Source organism: Stigmatopora nigra, unplaced genomic scaffold (genome assembly GCF_051989575.1).
Source record: "Stigmatopora nigra isolate UIUO_SnigA unplaced genomic scaffold, RoL_Snig_1.1 HiC_scaffold_25, whole genome shotgun sequence".
Lineage (NCBI taxonomy): Eukaryota > Metazoa > Chordata > Actinopteri > Syngnathiformes > Syngnathidae > Stigmatopora > Stigmatopora nigra.
In genome coordinates, this window is record NW_027551604.1 from 1,621,659 (window position 1) to 1,637,484 (window position 15,826).

At 36.7% G+C, this 15,826-nt stretch overlaps 1 long non-coding RNA gene and 9 other non-coding genes across 10 annotated transcripts; 5 read left to right on the forward strand and 5 right to left on the reverse strand.

Moving 5' to 3' along the window:
• Window positions 1-5,014: 5,014 nt before the first annotated feature.
• LOC144192209 (uncharacterized) lies at window positions 5,015-14,278 on the forward strand. The gene is made up of 3 exons (XR_013325074.1): window positions 5,015-5,073; window positions 13,236-13,303; window positions 14,066-14,278. It is a non-coding gene; the product is annotated as an uncharacterized LOC144192209 (long non-coding RNA).
• On the forward strand, window positions 5,892-6,032 carry LOC144192280 (U4 spliceosomal RNA). Its single transcript, XR_013325096.1, has one exon. It is a non-coding gene; the product is annotated as a U4 spliceosomal RNA (small nuclear RNA).
• Window positions 6,391-6,531, forward strand: LOC144192270 (U4 spliceosomal RNA). The gene has a single exon (XR_013325086.1). It is a non-coding gene; the product is annotated as a U4 spliceosomal RNA (small nuclear RNA).
• On the forward strand, window positions 6,814-6,954 carry LOC144192268 (U4 spliceosomal RNA). Its single transcript, XR_013325084.1, has one exon. It is a non-coding gene; the product is annotated as a U4 spliceosomal RNA (small nuclear RNA).
• Window positions 7,267-7,407, forward strand: LOC144192272 (U4 spliceosomal RNA). Its single transcript, XR_013325088.1, has one exon. It is a non-coding gene; the product is annotated as a U4 spliceosomal RNA (small nuclear RNA).
• On the reverse strand, window positions 9,673-9,746 carry trnan-guu (transfer RNA asparagine (anticodon GUU)). Its single transcript has one exon. It is a non-coding gene; the product is annotated as a tRNA-Asn (tRNA).
• Window positions 10,076-10,149, reverse strand: trnan-guu (transfer RNA asparagine (anticodon GUU)). The gene has a single exon. It is a non-coding gene; the product is annotated as a tRNA-Asn (tRNA).
• trnan-guu (transfer RNA asparagine (anticodon GUU)) lies at window positions 10,428-10,501 on the reverse strand. The gene has a single exon. It is a non-coding gene; the product is annotated as a tRNA-Asn (tRNA).
• Window positions 11,544-11,617, reverse strand: trnan-guu (transfer RNA asparagine (anticodon GUU)). Its single transcript has one exon. It is a non-coding gene; the product is annotated as a tRNA-Asn (tRNA).
• Window positions 12,280-12,353, reverse strand: trnan-guu (transfer RNA asparagine (anticodon GUU)). The gene has a single exon. It is a non-coding gene; the product is annotated as a tRNA-Asn (tRNA).
• Window positions 14,279-15,826: the final 1,548 nt, after the last annotated feature.

The window sequence follows — 15,826 nt, forward strand, 5'->3', positions numbered from 1 at the left end:
GTATAAATGTATATTAAATTTCCCGATTTGTTTCCCTTTTAAATCAATAATTGTCATTTTTTAATGCATTTTTTCTGTTTTTTTAGTTCAAAAATCATTTTGTAAAATCTAAAGAATATTTAAAAAAAAGATAAAATAAACATTGTTTTAGATGTCTAAAAACCTGAATATTCTGGGCTTTTAAACCAATTATTTTATTCCATTTATATAAAAAAAAAATCTAAATATTATATCTAAAATAGTCCGGCCCACGTAAAACCAAGTTGATGTTAAAGCAACCAAACCACCAAAAAATGTGGCTTTCTGGCTTGGTGTTAACAAAAAACTGTCGTCTCATGGCTCGCGGGGGTGCTAGAACGGGCAATGAAAACCCCTGAATGGTTGCCAGGTCCGCATCGTCCTCATCATTATGAATATGAACCATATGTTGGTGTCATTGAAGTGTCTCCAATGGTTTCAATGTGTTTTTGAAAGTGTATCAGGTTAATTAAAGCCTCTTAAACTGTCTTCATTTTATAAAAATTCCACTTGACTATAAATGTGTTCAACAGCTGCCAATGTTTAATAAAACAAGCACGCTTGAATCTAGGAAAATCTCTCAATTATGTTTATTTTCCAGATTGGATGGACTCAATTCTCATTCATGTTTATATGCAAGTTATTTTCATTCATTCTTTTTCGGAAGCGTTTAGCCTCATTTGGGTCGCGGGGGGTGCTAGAGCTCATTTCAGCCGATTTGGATTGGTATCAGAGCACTGGCATTTGTGATTGGTTGAAACGGTGGTCAGCCAATCATAGGGTAGGAGACAAAATACAAGCTATCATAGCTAGGGGATACAATTATTAGCATACAATTATCCTAGCATGCATGTTTTTGGGGATGACAAGGAGACAAGGGACAACAAATCATAGCTAGGGGGATATTTAGCATAGAATTAGCCTAGCAGGTGTGGGAGGAAATCAGGATACCCCAAAAAAAACTACGCAAAAACAAGGGAAAACATGCAAATTTCACTTAATGCGGACCAACATGGAATCGAATCCCGACCCCAGAACTGCGAGGCCAACACGCTAACCACTTTGTAAAGTCTCAAATTGTTGCCATGGGGTTATACCTCCCCCTGTAGGCTAAAGCTAACATATTTCTTAGGACTGATTGATTGCCAACCATAGCTAGCTAGCTGGGGTAATACAATTATTAGGATAGAATTAGCCTAGCATTCATGTTTTTTTATATGGGAGGAAATCAGGGTACCCCCAAAAAAACTACACAAGCCCAAGAAAAATATGCAAATTTTACTTAGTGAGGACCAACATGGGATCGAATCCTGACCCCAGAACTGCGAGCCCAACGCGCTAACCACTTTGTAAAGTCTCAAATGGTTGCCATGGGGTTATACCTCCCTCTATAGGCTAAAACTAGCATATTCCTTAGCACTAATTGATTGCTAACTCATTTTGGCTGCTTAGAAATGGCAATGTGATTCAAAATGTGTCTCACATTGCTAAGGTCAAAGGTCAAGTGCCGGCCTTCCCGCGTTTTCTTGTTCTCCCAACGTCTATGTGGTTTTTTTCCCATGTGCAGATGGTTGTTTACTTTTTCCGGAGCCAAGATATTTTCTTGTCCTTGCACCATAGACATATAATCATTAGATCTATGTCTGGTTATTCCGGAGCTGAAGGTTGTGCGACATTCTTCCGAGTTTCCGAATCCAAAAATGTGTTGATGACAGATGGAGTGCTTCATGGACGCCAGGAATTTGTCATCGCACTAGATACTGAAAAGGTGCGAAGAATAACTCAGCAGGGACACTGAGGAAATGTATTTATAAAAGCAAGACCTGGTGGCCATGTTTTTTTTTATTAAGTAGAACTCCAGCTGTCATGTTTTTTTGTGTGGATTTGGCGGAAGGGGAGTATAGGATGAGGTTTTGAACTAGCAACCATGTTGAGGGGGATGCTGGCATAATGGAATGTGAGACTAGAAGACATCCGGTTAGTTAGAGAACAGACAGACGGGCTTATGGTGGAAAGTGGGAAAAAAACAAGGTGGCAGTGAAGGGCTTGTTGGGAACAGATTGCTAGGATGAGAAAATAAAAATGGCAGGCAGAATGTGGGTTGGCTAGTTATGCTAATGGTTTGGTTGTCAAAAGTATCAGTGCTCAAATATACAGATATGTATTATATGGGATTGTAAAAGTAGTAATATGCATCCTATCTTAGTTTATTGTCATGTTATTTTTTTGGAAAAAGACCAAAACAGGAGTTGTTGTCTTATTAGCATTTTATGCTGCTAACAATGAAGTATGCTAGGCAGTATTAGTACTCAGGAATATTGTTGTAATTGGTGACATCTGTTTTCTTCCTTGAGTTATTTACTTTTAAACTAATAGAGATCTGCAGAAGTTTGTCGTAGTGAGATTTGATGGTTTTGTAGCATTTTGCTAGTGATGCTAATGATGCTAATTATATTTTTAGCATTTTTCTTGTTAAAGAAATCAATCAAATCAATAAAAAACACTATTCCCATACACAGCTGCGTATAATGAAATTGTTAGTGAAATAAGATAGAGCACTGGTGTGAAAGTGGCGGCCCGGGGTCCAAATCTGGCCCACCGCATCATTTTCTGCGGCCCAGGAAAGTAAATCATGACTGCTGACTTTCTGATCTAGGATCAAATTAAAATGAAGAGTATAGATGTATATTAAATCTGATTTTCCCCCTTTTAAATCAATAATTGTCATTTTTAAACATTTTTTCTGTGTTTTTAGTTCAAAAATCATTTTGTAAAATCTAAAACTATATTAAAAACAGCTCAAATAAACATTCTTTTAGATCTATAAAAAAAAAAAAACTGAATACAGCCCAACCACTATCATCCGCCGATCAAACAGCTTAAACATTTATCGTCATCAACTACTGCAAATAACTTGCTAACTAGCTCATCACTAGCTTGTGGACGACATCCAACACGCCATCCTTAATCTTCTCTGACGGATTGTCAGCCCAAATGAAGACATCGGATAGGTCGGGTAGGCCCACGGGCTGCCAGTTGAAAAGCCTGTCTGCCAATTGTAAGAAAACCACTGATGTAGTAACCTTGTGGTAAAAAGGCACTGTGAAATTTGTCTTATCAGATGTCCCCGTGTCACTCTAGACAAGAAAAATGTCATTGTTATCCACCCTTTGTTCATAAGACAATCTAATCAGAGCTCTTCCAGCTTGGCCTGTATTGTCCAGGTGGCCTCGCGACATAATGTCCTTAAGCTAGCTGATGTGATGTAGCGCAGTGGTTTGGGCTCACCTACAGACCACATGTTACCAAAACAAAACTGATCAGCAATCCATAAAGGTTTCACTTTCTAAACAGACTCTGTATTTTCACGATTGAGGGATCCAATCCACCTTTTAAATTGGATCACCAAGGCAGACCGTGGAGTTCGCTAACGAGCTTATGTTTCTACCCAAAACAAATCAGTCTCGGTTCAAACAGCTAATTGCTAAAATCATGATACAAGAATTCTACTGTGGTTACTAAAATCTGGCCGGGTGGATTATTATTTTGTGCTGGTTCAATTCTTGGGTCGTTATAGCCGGGAAATCAGATTTATTGTTAAATTATTGTCAGATAATTGCTTTAAAAAAGAACAGAATTGGAGAAATTAGTATCAAATATTATTTCTTTCCCATTTTGAGTGTTTTATTGCAAATAAATTGTATCGCTCTGTAGTATTACTTCCAAAGCTACCTATGACCGTGTTTAGAGAATTTAAAGACTTTTTTGTACTTTAAATGTAGTAAAATGACTCAAAAATGCACATATTTTCATATATTTTGACTTTAAAATTCTTCTGCATCCATTTTCTCATTGATACTCATTGATCTCATTGATATTCATTGATTAGCAACAGCATAACAATGCTATCAAGACCTTTGTACTTTAAAAGTAGCAAAATGACTTAAAAAATCGCGTTTTCATACATCTTGAATTTTCAATTGTGAGTATGGCTCTCAACAAATAATATTTGAACATAGGAATTGGTATGAGGTCAGTTTACAGAGTTTTAGGGGATGATCATTGTTTGTTTTGGTTTTTTTAAAGTCCATGTTAGCGTACATCATATTGGAATGTATTCTTTGAGTGAAAAACTGCAAAATTCTGGTTTTATAGGTGAGGATGAAACACACTCTGACAGGATTCATTTGAGATTACTCAGTGTAATCCCTTTATCTGCGTAACTACCTTTTCGAGAAAGTGATCCAAGCGCACCCCTACTAGCCTCATTGGCTAGCTGTTTTGACAGGGGCAAATCCTCCGACTAATGTGGCAGCTTTAGGACTGGCACACCAAATCTTATCTATTGAGCACCTGCTTCATCCTGTTAAAGTGCTACAACAAGTGAAAAGGACTGGAATATCAACATGGCTGACATTTGAGCTTGTGGAATGACAACAATACAATGTGTGCAAAGTGCATATGATTGCTAACATGGGGCTGCTATGAAAATGAACTAGTCATAACTGCCCAATTTACCCTTGTAAGGATTATTTGGGAAATATATTGGAAAATATATATTTTAACATACAGAATAATCATGCTCTGAAGTGCATCTTGGCTCAAAAACAATAAATTAAATGTCTTTATTTGTAAATATTTGCCATTGATCGATTTTAAAACGAGTGGGAGGAGTCACGGTTTTTAACAAAACATTTATTTTATTTTAAAACATTTTTTTCATTACACCACAACTTTTTTTTCATTTACATCACAACTTAACCGATATAGAAAAAAATCGTAATATTTAAATAATAAAAATATAGAAATAAATTAAAAACGGAAGTAGTTACAAAGCACTGGACGTTAATATCCGTCATACGCACTAGCGAAAATTGGCAGGTGAGTAGTTTTTTTTCCTCTTCTTCCGAAAGTACCATTTTAAAAATAATAAAGACGTTAAATACGACGAATATAATATGTATAACTTTAATCTTGCATATTGGTATTTTCATAGGGCGTGGAATACGTCAAAGATATTTTGGGAAGACTTAATAAGAAGAAAGTTCAACGAATGTAAGTAGCATTTTCGTACATTAGCATACATAACACATGGATTGAGTTAGAACGCCGAATTTCAACGGCTGAAATACTGATATTTTATTGAGGGGTATTTTACTTTTAGTGCGATTTAAGTGTAATTTATCTTGGTTTATATGGAGAAACTTTAAGGCATTATTTGAGAGGAAAGGAAAATGTTTTAGCGAAGTCAACAGTGACCTCAAGTGTTAGCTTACGCTAAGTAACTCATGTTTGGAAAAGCGTTAAAATTTAATGAAGTATAATGATAATTTAACCAGTACTTATTGTTTAAATGTATTTTGAATGCACGGAGTCACCATATGAATGTATTGATGCATAAATTGCCGAACACAAAATGTTACAATTTCAATCGTCGTAATATGCACACGTGATCTATGACGTATGTAATTCTATGCGCCTGCGTAAACTCTGAGTACGGAAATGTGAATGCACAGAATGGAGTTTTGTTGTGATTAATTATAAATGACCGATTATTTTGAAGTTATTTTATCAATATAAGTGTCAATGTATATAAACTCCTCGTTCGCAGTGATATAAATGTATTGCGCGAAGGGAAGGTTGATTCTTGAAAGGTTGATTCCCACAATGCATCGGGAAGCACAGCCGATTTAAAAAATGAAAATATAATTTTAAATTAGTTGTTAATCAGTATGATTAGAGCTAAATTGTTCTGTTATCAACGAATTATTGCTATCTAAATTCTATAAAATGGTCCTCAATTTTTCTTGGGCAACCGCAACTATGGGACGTTGGACGGGGAATGATCCGATTGACGCTTGCGTAATATCGACAGCTTTGCGCAGTGGCAGTATCGTAGCCTATGAGGTTTATCCGAGGCGCGATTATTGCTAGTTGAAAACTTTACCCAATACCCCGCCTTGACGACTTGAAATACAGTCGGCTATGGCAATTTTTGACGGTCTCTACGGAGACTAATTATTATGTTAAAATACAAATCACAAATAATGCACTGAATGACTAAATTCAAATAAGAGTTTAATAGAGGCATATCTCGTTTTATAAGATAAATACATGCCAGCACAGCGCTCATGCTGTTCATGAATGATAATGCAGCTATTGTTATATTCCCAAGATGCTTTGCGGTCGTTGTATTTTTTCATTATAAAAGTTATCAGATGTAATGCAATCTGGGTATTCAAGTAATGCGACTAATATGAAAATGGAATAAACCACAGCTTGGCCACTCGATTTTTCGATTTTCTTCTTTATGACCGTTACTGTGAATGGTATACTCAATGATGACCACGTTAGTCAATGGATGATGTCGTTAGCTTTGCGCAGTGGCAGTATCGTAGCCTATGAGGTTTATCCGAGGCGCGATTATTGCTAGTTGAAAACTTTACCCAATACCCCGCCATGACGACTTGAAATATAGTCGGCTACGGCAATTTTTGACGGTCTCTACGGAGACTAACTTTTTGGTCAAATTAATTCAATATCCCTTAAGTACCTTTGCTACCTGCGATGTAGTTCGTAATGGTCATCAAATTGTATATTAAAACTAAAAGTATGACTTATTTAAAATTCTCTAATATTCTGCGGGTGTTATCATATCAGGTGTCATTATTCAATTAATCTGACAACACAATAAACCACAGATTGATCACTTGGATGTTTCGATTTCCTTTATTATGACCGTCACCGTGGAATGTATACTCAATGATGACCAGGTTAGTCAACCTGACTATCGATAGCTTTGCGCAGTGGCAGTATCGTAGTCCATGAGGTTTATCCGAGACGCGATTATTGCTAGTTGAAAACTTTACCCAATACCCCGCCTTGACGACTTGAAATATAGTCGGCTATGGCAATTTTTGGAGGTCTCTACGGAGACTAATCTTTCTGTTTAAATCAATACATGCATTTTATAACAAAATCTAAAGTTTTAATTGACGTCATCAGGTTTTATTTACCCTCTACAAACAGGGACTTTTCATACCTGAATTCTCACCGATCAAGTCAATTACTAAATAAATGCTTTCCGACTGTTCCTAAACATTCGGAAGACATGATCAGATACCTAACAACCTGAGTATTCAAGAAATGTGAATGGTCTGAAACATTTGTATTTGTATACTTCATGTGGACCGTCACTGTGGACAGTGTCGTTGATAGTCATCAGATTAGCCAGATCGCTTCCTGGTTAGCTTTGCGCAGTGGCAGTATCGTAGCCTATGAGGTCTATCCGAGGCGCGATTATTGCTAGTTGAAAACTTTACCCAATACCCCGCCATGACGACTTGAAATATAGTCGGCTACGGCAATTTTTGACGGTCTCTACGGAGACTAATCACAATGTTAAAAATAACTAACCCTAGTTCAATTCAGTGATTCTGATCGCCCATTCATTTGAACAATAGCTATACCCACAATGCATTGCCTGGAGCGTCACTTGGGTAAACATAGGAATATGTTCCTTCATCTATTAAAATCGGAATATGTAATGATGAGAAATTTGAATATGTAATTAATACGATTAATGTGTAAGAGTTATCCCCGAAACAACAAATAAAAATTTTGACCGGCACCGTGGCACGTAGACTCAACGTGATATTACTTTTTGACCGCTAGAGGCCAGTATTGCTCATGTAAACTAAGTATATTGGGAACAGTGCATATATAGCCAGATTACTTTTCTATCTAAGTACAGTGCAATTGTAAATAAAAATGTGACGTGAGTTTAGCCAAAACAAAAATATATATATTTTTAAGGAGAATTTTATTGAATAGCATCTCCTAGTTTTCAATTCCTTCAAAATGAGTCGGATTCATGAGTTAAATGGAGTTAGTCTTCAAATGATGATGTCATTTACATACGAAATACACTAGCAGCCCCCAAAGATGCATAAACAAAGCTTTGATGTGTAAAGTTAGTGGAAAACCCCATTCTGGTTGTTCTAATAACAGCAACTCTGTGCTTGATATAATGGCAGCAGGGCTCAGCTGGGAAAGTATAATAATGTACATTATTTTTAGGTGGGTCATACCATGGTATTTCTTACTGTGACCCCTAGATCTCATCTCTTTTTGTCACTTGTTATTAAGTGAGAGCGCATTCAAACACAAGGTGTGATGCCATAACAAAAAATATAGAACATTATAAAAATGTGTAGTGGAAAACAAGGCAATAAATAAAGTATATGTAGTGAATACCCTCAAATAAAATTGGGAATATTTCAAACTCTGAAGTGACCAGTTAAATACAAATATTTTAATTAAGTAATTTTTTTGGATTTTTTTATGGATTACTTGTTTGTAACTTGAATTTCAAGGTAGGTTAATAGCATTTTATTCATGTCAAGTACACAGAAGATTACAATCTCAATGAGCTGCTTCATCAGAAAATGGATGTTTTGACTCTTTGCGAAATGTCAAGGGAATACTCAGTGGGCAACAATAAGATTATCGGGTATCTTTCCCTAATGTCAAACTGAGAGGGTGATTTATTCATTCTTTGATATAAGGTTGGAATCACTAGTCAGTGTGTTGAAAGATGAGATTGAAATAGACTCCATTTGTTTTGGGGTTTTCTCTAAAGAGTTTTTTTTTTAAATATATAATTGTTTTGGGCTATTTTGAGCATAAATGTGATTTTGATAGGGGGGTCCAAAATCTAGGTCTAGCACCGGGCCACATTGACTGTAAAGATTTGACAGATGGGCGGGGCCAAAACAGAAGATATGATACATATAAAAAAGTGCATCCGTTAACAGTACATATGAAACATAAACAGACAAAAAGGACTCAAGTATTAACATACTCATCACTCATCATTCAAGTATAAAGTACAAAGTCAAGTCAAAAGAAAGGTATTAGGAAATATTGAAATGTCATTTAAAAAAACACCAAAAATGGATGGAAAAAAAATGCTATTGTACTCGCGAAAAAAACCTGGCAATAGCAGTTCCTAAGCAACTGCTGAGGTGTTTGAATTGGATCGTGATCATTCTACAATGACAACGGGAATCCTCATGAAGAATTTAACCGGGACAAGAAGGAAGGTTCCAGAGTCCAGCAATTCATGCTTGAACAGGCCGACTGAACATTAACCATGCCAGACAGGGTGATACAATCGCTGTAGCGGGAGGAAATGACAGTTTACATCAGACTTGGACGGATAAGCAAGGATTCCAAGACGATTAGATGGCAACACAATTAAAATCTAGATGTAAAATCTAGCTTGGAAAATGCATTCTCCCACAATGCCTTGTTCCATATGCCATTGAGTCTAGTAGTAACCCACCAAGTGGAGATCTTTTGACTCACTTATATGCCCGGACAATTTTTTTTGTCAATCTGTTTTTCAACTTCCAATTGAAAATCTATTAAAAAACCATGAATACAGAAGTAAAAATTGTGATTCAGGGGGCGGCTTATACGCGAGAAATTGTAAAATTCAACGTTTTTTAGGGTGCGGCTTATATGCGAGTAAATACGGTAATTGAATTTACAATCAGCAAGCTTTCATCGTAGCAGAAGTCAAATAACATTGTTTTGGGAATGGAAATTAATGTCTGCTTTTATTGCTACTAAATTGAAAAAAACTACTCCCGTCCCTGGGTGGGCTTGAACCACCAACCTTTCGGTTAACAGCCGAACGCGCTAACCGATTGCGCCACAGAAACATGTAGCACACTAGGAACAGATATTTATAGCTCAGGGCAATTGGGAAAAAAACTACACTTGTAACTCGAACTTGGAAACGTGGGACAAAACAGGTGGATCAACCCCTACCCTAGAGTCATAAAAAATAATATAGATAGGTCACTTTCAGTTAAAACCCAATTCGAAGACAGACTGTAAGAATGGTTACTTTGTTTCTGTTTTATGTATGTTTAAGGCAATACAGAATTTTTGTCCTATATATGCTATCCAGGCAATACAGAATTTTTGTCCTATATATGCTATCCAGGCAATACAGAATTTAATTCAAACCTCCAAAAAATGCATTCTACGTCCCTGGGTGGGCTTGAACCACCAACCTTTCGGTTAACAGCCGAACGCGCTAACCGATTGCGCCACAGAGACATGAAGAGTGTGAGGAAAAGATATTTATAGCCCAGGTCAATTGGGAAAAAAAACAAAAACTGCACTTGTAACTCGACCTTAGAAACGTGGAACAAAACGGGTGGATCAACCCCTACCCTAGAGTCATAAAAAATAAAAAAGCTAATATTGCTAGGACGCTTTAAGTAAACACCCAATGACTAAAAGACAGAGTGTAAGAATGTATAATTATTTCTGTCCTATGCGTGTTTTTCAGGCAACACAGAATTTAAATTCAAACCTCTAAAAAATATATCCTTCGTCCCTGGGTGGGCTTGAACCACCAACCTTTCGGTTAACAGCCGAACGCGCTAACCAATTGCGCCACAGAGACATGAGTACACACCTTGTAATGTACTGCCATTATAGATACTTCATATCATAGCATAACTTGTTTTTTATGGTATTTTGGAAGCTTTCCCAGGAAGCTAATGCTTTAATACCATCATGCTAAAGTCAGTAATTTATTAATTTTGAAAAGTACTTGCTTATTGTAACAGCCATGATATCTCAAATGCATAAAATCAGCATATTAATGATGTGGCCGACATTTAAATGCGTCTAGTGGATAAGTTAATTCTCCCACCAGTTAAAGGTCAGACAGATAGTAACTCGCCTGCCAAAATGACATAGAATACCAAATAAGGTGCACAATATGAACGGTATAAAGTTATTCCAAGTCAATATATTGTCTTAATTAAAGCCTACACTTAGATAATGATGTTAATTTCAATCACAAAAAGACGTGACAACCCAAGTTGAGCATGGAATACATTAAAAAAAGCCCTGAAGCTAAATTACTTTGGCTGATGAGGTGCTAAAAAGGGAGAAATTGAGCAGATAATGAATGAGGCTCCATAAAAAATGTTCTGCAAATGTCACTGATGAGGTATTATCCGTCATTAATTCACTTTTTTTTCTTTAATCAAAAATTATGTTGTATTAGCCGGTAAATTACATGTTTTTCGTGGTTTTTAGTGACTCAAAAATTCAAAGTCTTGTGTTTGTTAAAGAGTTGAGGGTGTAATAACACACATACCGTATTTACTCGCATATAAGCCGCATTTGTTGGCCAAAAAAAATGATGACTGAATCGAGGGTACGGCTTATATGCGCATAAAAAGACTAAATTCCATTCCCTTCAAAGTAAAAAAAATGTACTCATTAAAACCATGAATATGAAGGGGAAAATTGTGACTTAGGTGGCGGCTTATACGCGAGAAATTGTAAAATTCAACCATTTTAAGGGTGCGGCTTATATGCGAGTAAATAAGGTATTTCAAATTTACTTACTTTAGTTTTCAGGCATAGCAGAAGTCAAATAAATGTAAATAAATGTCTGCTTTTATTGCTACTAAATTGGAAAAGACCATTGTCGTCCCTGGGTGGGCTTGAACCACCAACCTTTCGGTTAACAGCCGAACGCGCTAACCGATTGCGCCACAGAGACATGAAAAGATCATGAAAAAGATAAAAATTCCCAAGGTTAATTGGAAAATAACAACAATTGCACCTGTAACTCGACCTTGAAAACGTGGATCAACCCCTACCCTAGACCAGGAGTAGGGAACCTATGGCTCAGGAGCCACATATGGCTCTTTTGATGGGTGCATATGGCTCTCCACTAACCTGTGAGGTCAACTATGGAGACTAGTGGTGAAAAAGCGCAGGAATAAGAGCATTATGTTGGTATTATGGCAATATATGTAATATATTTTTCCCATTACACTCTTTTGCATGGATTTTCTCATTGATACTCATTGATTAGCAACAACGTAACTATGTTGTCAATAGAATTCAAATACTTTTTTTGTACTTTAAAAGTGGTGAAGTGACTAAAAAAAGGCACATATTTTCATGTATGTTGACTTTTAAATTCGGAGCATGTCTTTCAAGAACTACCATTTAAAAAATATGAATTTCTTTGGCTCTTTTCATCAAAAAAGTTCCCGATACCCTAAAGTAATAAAAATTTAAAAAGTTCATATAGCTAGGATGCTTTTAGCTAACAGAAAATGACCAGAGAGTGTAAGAATGCATAATTATTTATGTCCTATGTATGCTATAAGGAACAACAGAATTTCAATGAAAACCCCCAAAAAACATATTTATCGTCCCTGGGTGGGCTTGAACCACCAACCTTTCGGTTAACAGCCGAACGCGCTAACCGATTGCGCCACAGAGGCAGTCGCATCGGCCATTTTATTCTCAAATGAGAAGATAGAATAAAGAAAAAACCTTTTTTCTTTCAAGTCAAGGGAGTAACTAGGGAACTCCTTTCCATGTTATGGTTGTCATAGTAACCCTTTCGTGCATAGAAGGGTTTGTTAGCCCTGCTTGGATGATTTTTATATGTATATCATATAATATCAGGGCTTGGGTTTGATTTTTTTGTGGGTTATACGTGAGTAAATTTAGAGTAATGGACTGTATAAAAAATAAAAATGGCAACTGTGTAAAATATTGACATGTTGACAAGGTTGTACTTCATGTATATGTATTTTTTTTAAAGTGTCTTGTAAATACAAGCTGTTTCTTCATTAGCCAAGATGTCATGGTGACAGAAAAATTTCGCACCAGCTGCCAAATAGGCGACATTTTGTTTATGTTTTAAGGCAAACGTGAACTACATAATGATAAGAATTATGAATATAATTGCGGATAAAAAGCATTCAAGAGGAATAAGGGTTTATTTGAAAAGGCTATTCTAAACAAAAACACTAAACGAGGGGTTTTTATCACATTAAAATAGTAGAATAGGATTTTTTTTTAAAAGAATGACATTTGGGACACTGTTTTTTTCCACCATTGTGAAATGTGGACCCAAGTCCTTCACAACTCTACACGCCGTTATCTCCATTTGGACAGCTGGTTTAAGAGCTGTGTGGTTGCCATGGAAACGCTCTGAAATTCCGACAAGCTGAAGAAACGAGACGCCGAGCCGTTGTTATGATTTGAATGCTTGCTGATTCCAAGAATATAATAGAAGGGATTTTTCTTCTTCTTTCTCTCGTTTCCTAATTGCAATACTTACAACTTCCACTTGGGTTTTTTTTTTTTTTTTGAAGGTACTGACCAGGATTCGTTCACAGCTGAAAATTGAGCGTGACCAATGAGCCAGAAACTTCCAGTTCAGGTACAAAATTGTATGTTTCTTAAGGGTGCTTTTTTATCAAACGCAGTACAGTAATGTCTTGAGATAAGAGCTTAATGCGGTCCGGGACCGAGCTCTTATGTCAAATTACTTCTTTGTATATCAATGTAATGCACTTTTTTGGTCAAACTGAGTACAGTAATGTCTTGAAATAAGAGCTTAATGTGGTCCAGGACCGAGCTCTTATGTCAAATTACTTCTTTGGATATCAATCTAATGCACTTTTTTGGTCAAACTGAGTACAGTAATGTCTTGAAATAAGAGCTTAATGTGGTCCAGGACCGAGCTCTTATGTCAAATTACTTCTTTGGATATCAATGTAATGCACTTTTTTGGTCAAACTGAGTACAGTAATGTCTTGAGATAAGAGCTTAATGTGGTCCAGGACCGAGTTCTTATGTCAAATTACTTCTTTGTATATCAATGTAATATATTTTTTTGGTCAAACTGAGTACAGTAATGTCTTGAGATAAGAGCTTAATGCATTTTAAGCTTAATCTCATTTTCAGTTTGACTACAATTGAGTTATTGGGGGGAAAAAAAACCCAGCCACCACAAAGTCAATTGTGCTTTGTGACTTGAGTTTCAAGTCTGTTCCTCCAATTTGAAGCAACATTTCCTGACATTTGTCTCCCAGCCTCAATTATCAAGCGAGTGGCGCAGGTGCGTGTGCACCTCTGCCCTGATTACCCTGCTAACAATCCACCCACGCAAGACCTTTGCTATTTGTGAATGCCTGCACAGCAAACTCATCCACTTCCTGGAATAGATTGCCGCTCCACAAGACACTCATCTCAAAGGAAATCCCGATTGGCAGCTGTCCTCTACTTTGACCCTTCGGTCAACGCATCCAACGTCGGATTCATTTTGTCCGCCCACGTGCGTGAGAGAAGATGACGTTTTGTGAACTAACGAGTGACCCCTACGCCATTGGCTGCTGGCATCGAGGACAGCGGTGAGTACTTCATGACACTTTTGAACTTTTTGATTTTTCTAGATTTTTTTGGAGTCTTGAGTTGCCATATTGGGGGTATTCTAGAGTTAAGGGGAACCAATGACCTGTTTCTTTACATTTTCTTCTTGTCCAATTAAAAAAATGAATTTCTAGATTTTTCTAGATTTTTTTTTTAGTCTTGAGCTGCCACATTGATGGTATTCTAGAGTTAGGAGGAACAAATGACAGTCATGAACTGTGATGCATGCCACCTGTGTCAATATATTTTCTTTCCGTCCAATAAAAAAAATAATTTCTAGATTTTTCTAGATTTTTTTCAAGTGTTGACCTGCCACATGATGGCATTCTAGAGTTAAGAGGGACCAATGACGGTCATGAACTGTGACACACGCCACCTTTGTCGATACATTTTATTCACATCCAATTAAAAAAAATGAATTTCTAGATTTTTCTGGATTTTTTTGTATTGACCTGCCACATGGATGGCATTCTAGAGTTAAGAGGAATCTATGACGGTCATGATCTGTGATGTACGCCACCTGTGTCAATATATTTTCTTCCCGTCCTATTTCAACAAATGAATTTCTAGATTTTTCCAGCTTTTCCAGATTTTTTTTGTCTTGAGTTGATGGCATCATAAAGTTAAGAGGAACCAATAGCGCTCACGAACTGTGATGCACGCCACCTGTGTCAATACATATTCATCCCGTCCAATTAAAAAATAATAATTTCTAGATTGTTTTTTAGTCTTGAGTTGCCACATTGATGGCATTCTAGAGTTTGAGGGAACCTATGACAGTCATAAACTGTGATTCACGCCACCTATGTCAATAGATTGTCTTCCCGTTCAAGAAAAAAAATTAATTTTTAGACTTTTCTAGATTTTTTTTAGTCTTGAGTTGCCACATTGATGGAATTCTAGAGTTAAGAGGAACCAATGACCTGTGTCTATACATATTCTTCCCGTCCAATTAAAAAAAATAATTTCTAGATTTTCTAGATTTTTTTAAAATCTTGACCTGTCACATAATGGCATTCTAGAGTTAAGAGCAACCAATGATGGTCATGAACTAGGATGCACGCCAGCTGTGTCAATAGATCTTCTTCACGTCCAATTAAAACATTTAAAAAAATACATTTCTAGATTTTCTAGATTTTTTTAGTCTTAAGATGCCCACATTGATGGCATCGTAGAGTTAAGAGCAACCAATGACAGTCATTAATAGGTCATCATGAACTGTGACGCACGCCACCTGTGTCAGTACATTTTCTACCCGTCCAATTAAAATACAAAGTCATCACACTCCAGAAATACTCTCCTTAAAACCGCCATAATAATTATTATTGAATATATTCTCAACGATGGAAAACTTATGACAAACAGCAAAAACAAACTGAGCCTTTTTACATGCACTTCACATTTGATTTCCGCCCGGCAACCCGAGGCGACCCCGAGACGGCTTAAGGCAGACGCCAAAGCATCCAAGCTGCATTCCTCTGACACTGAGCTGTCATCACCAATATCCATGCACTCATATCTCTTGTCAAAT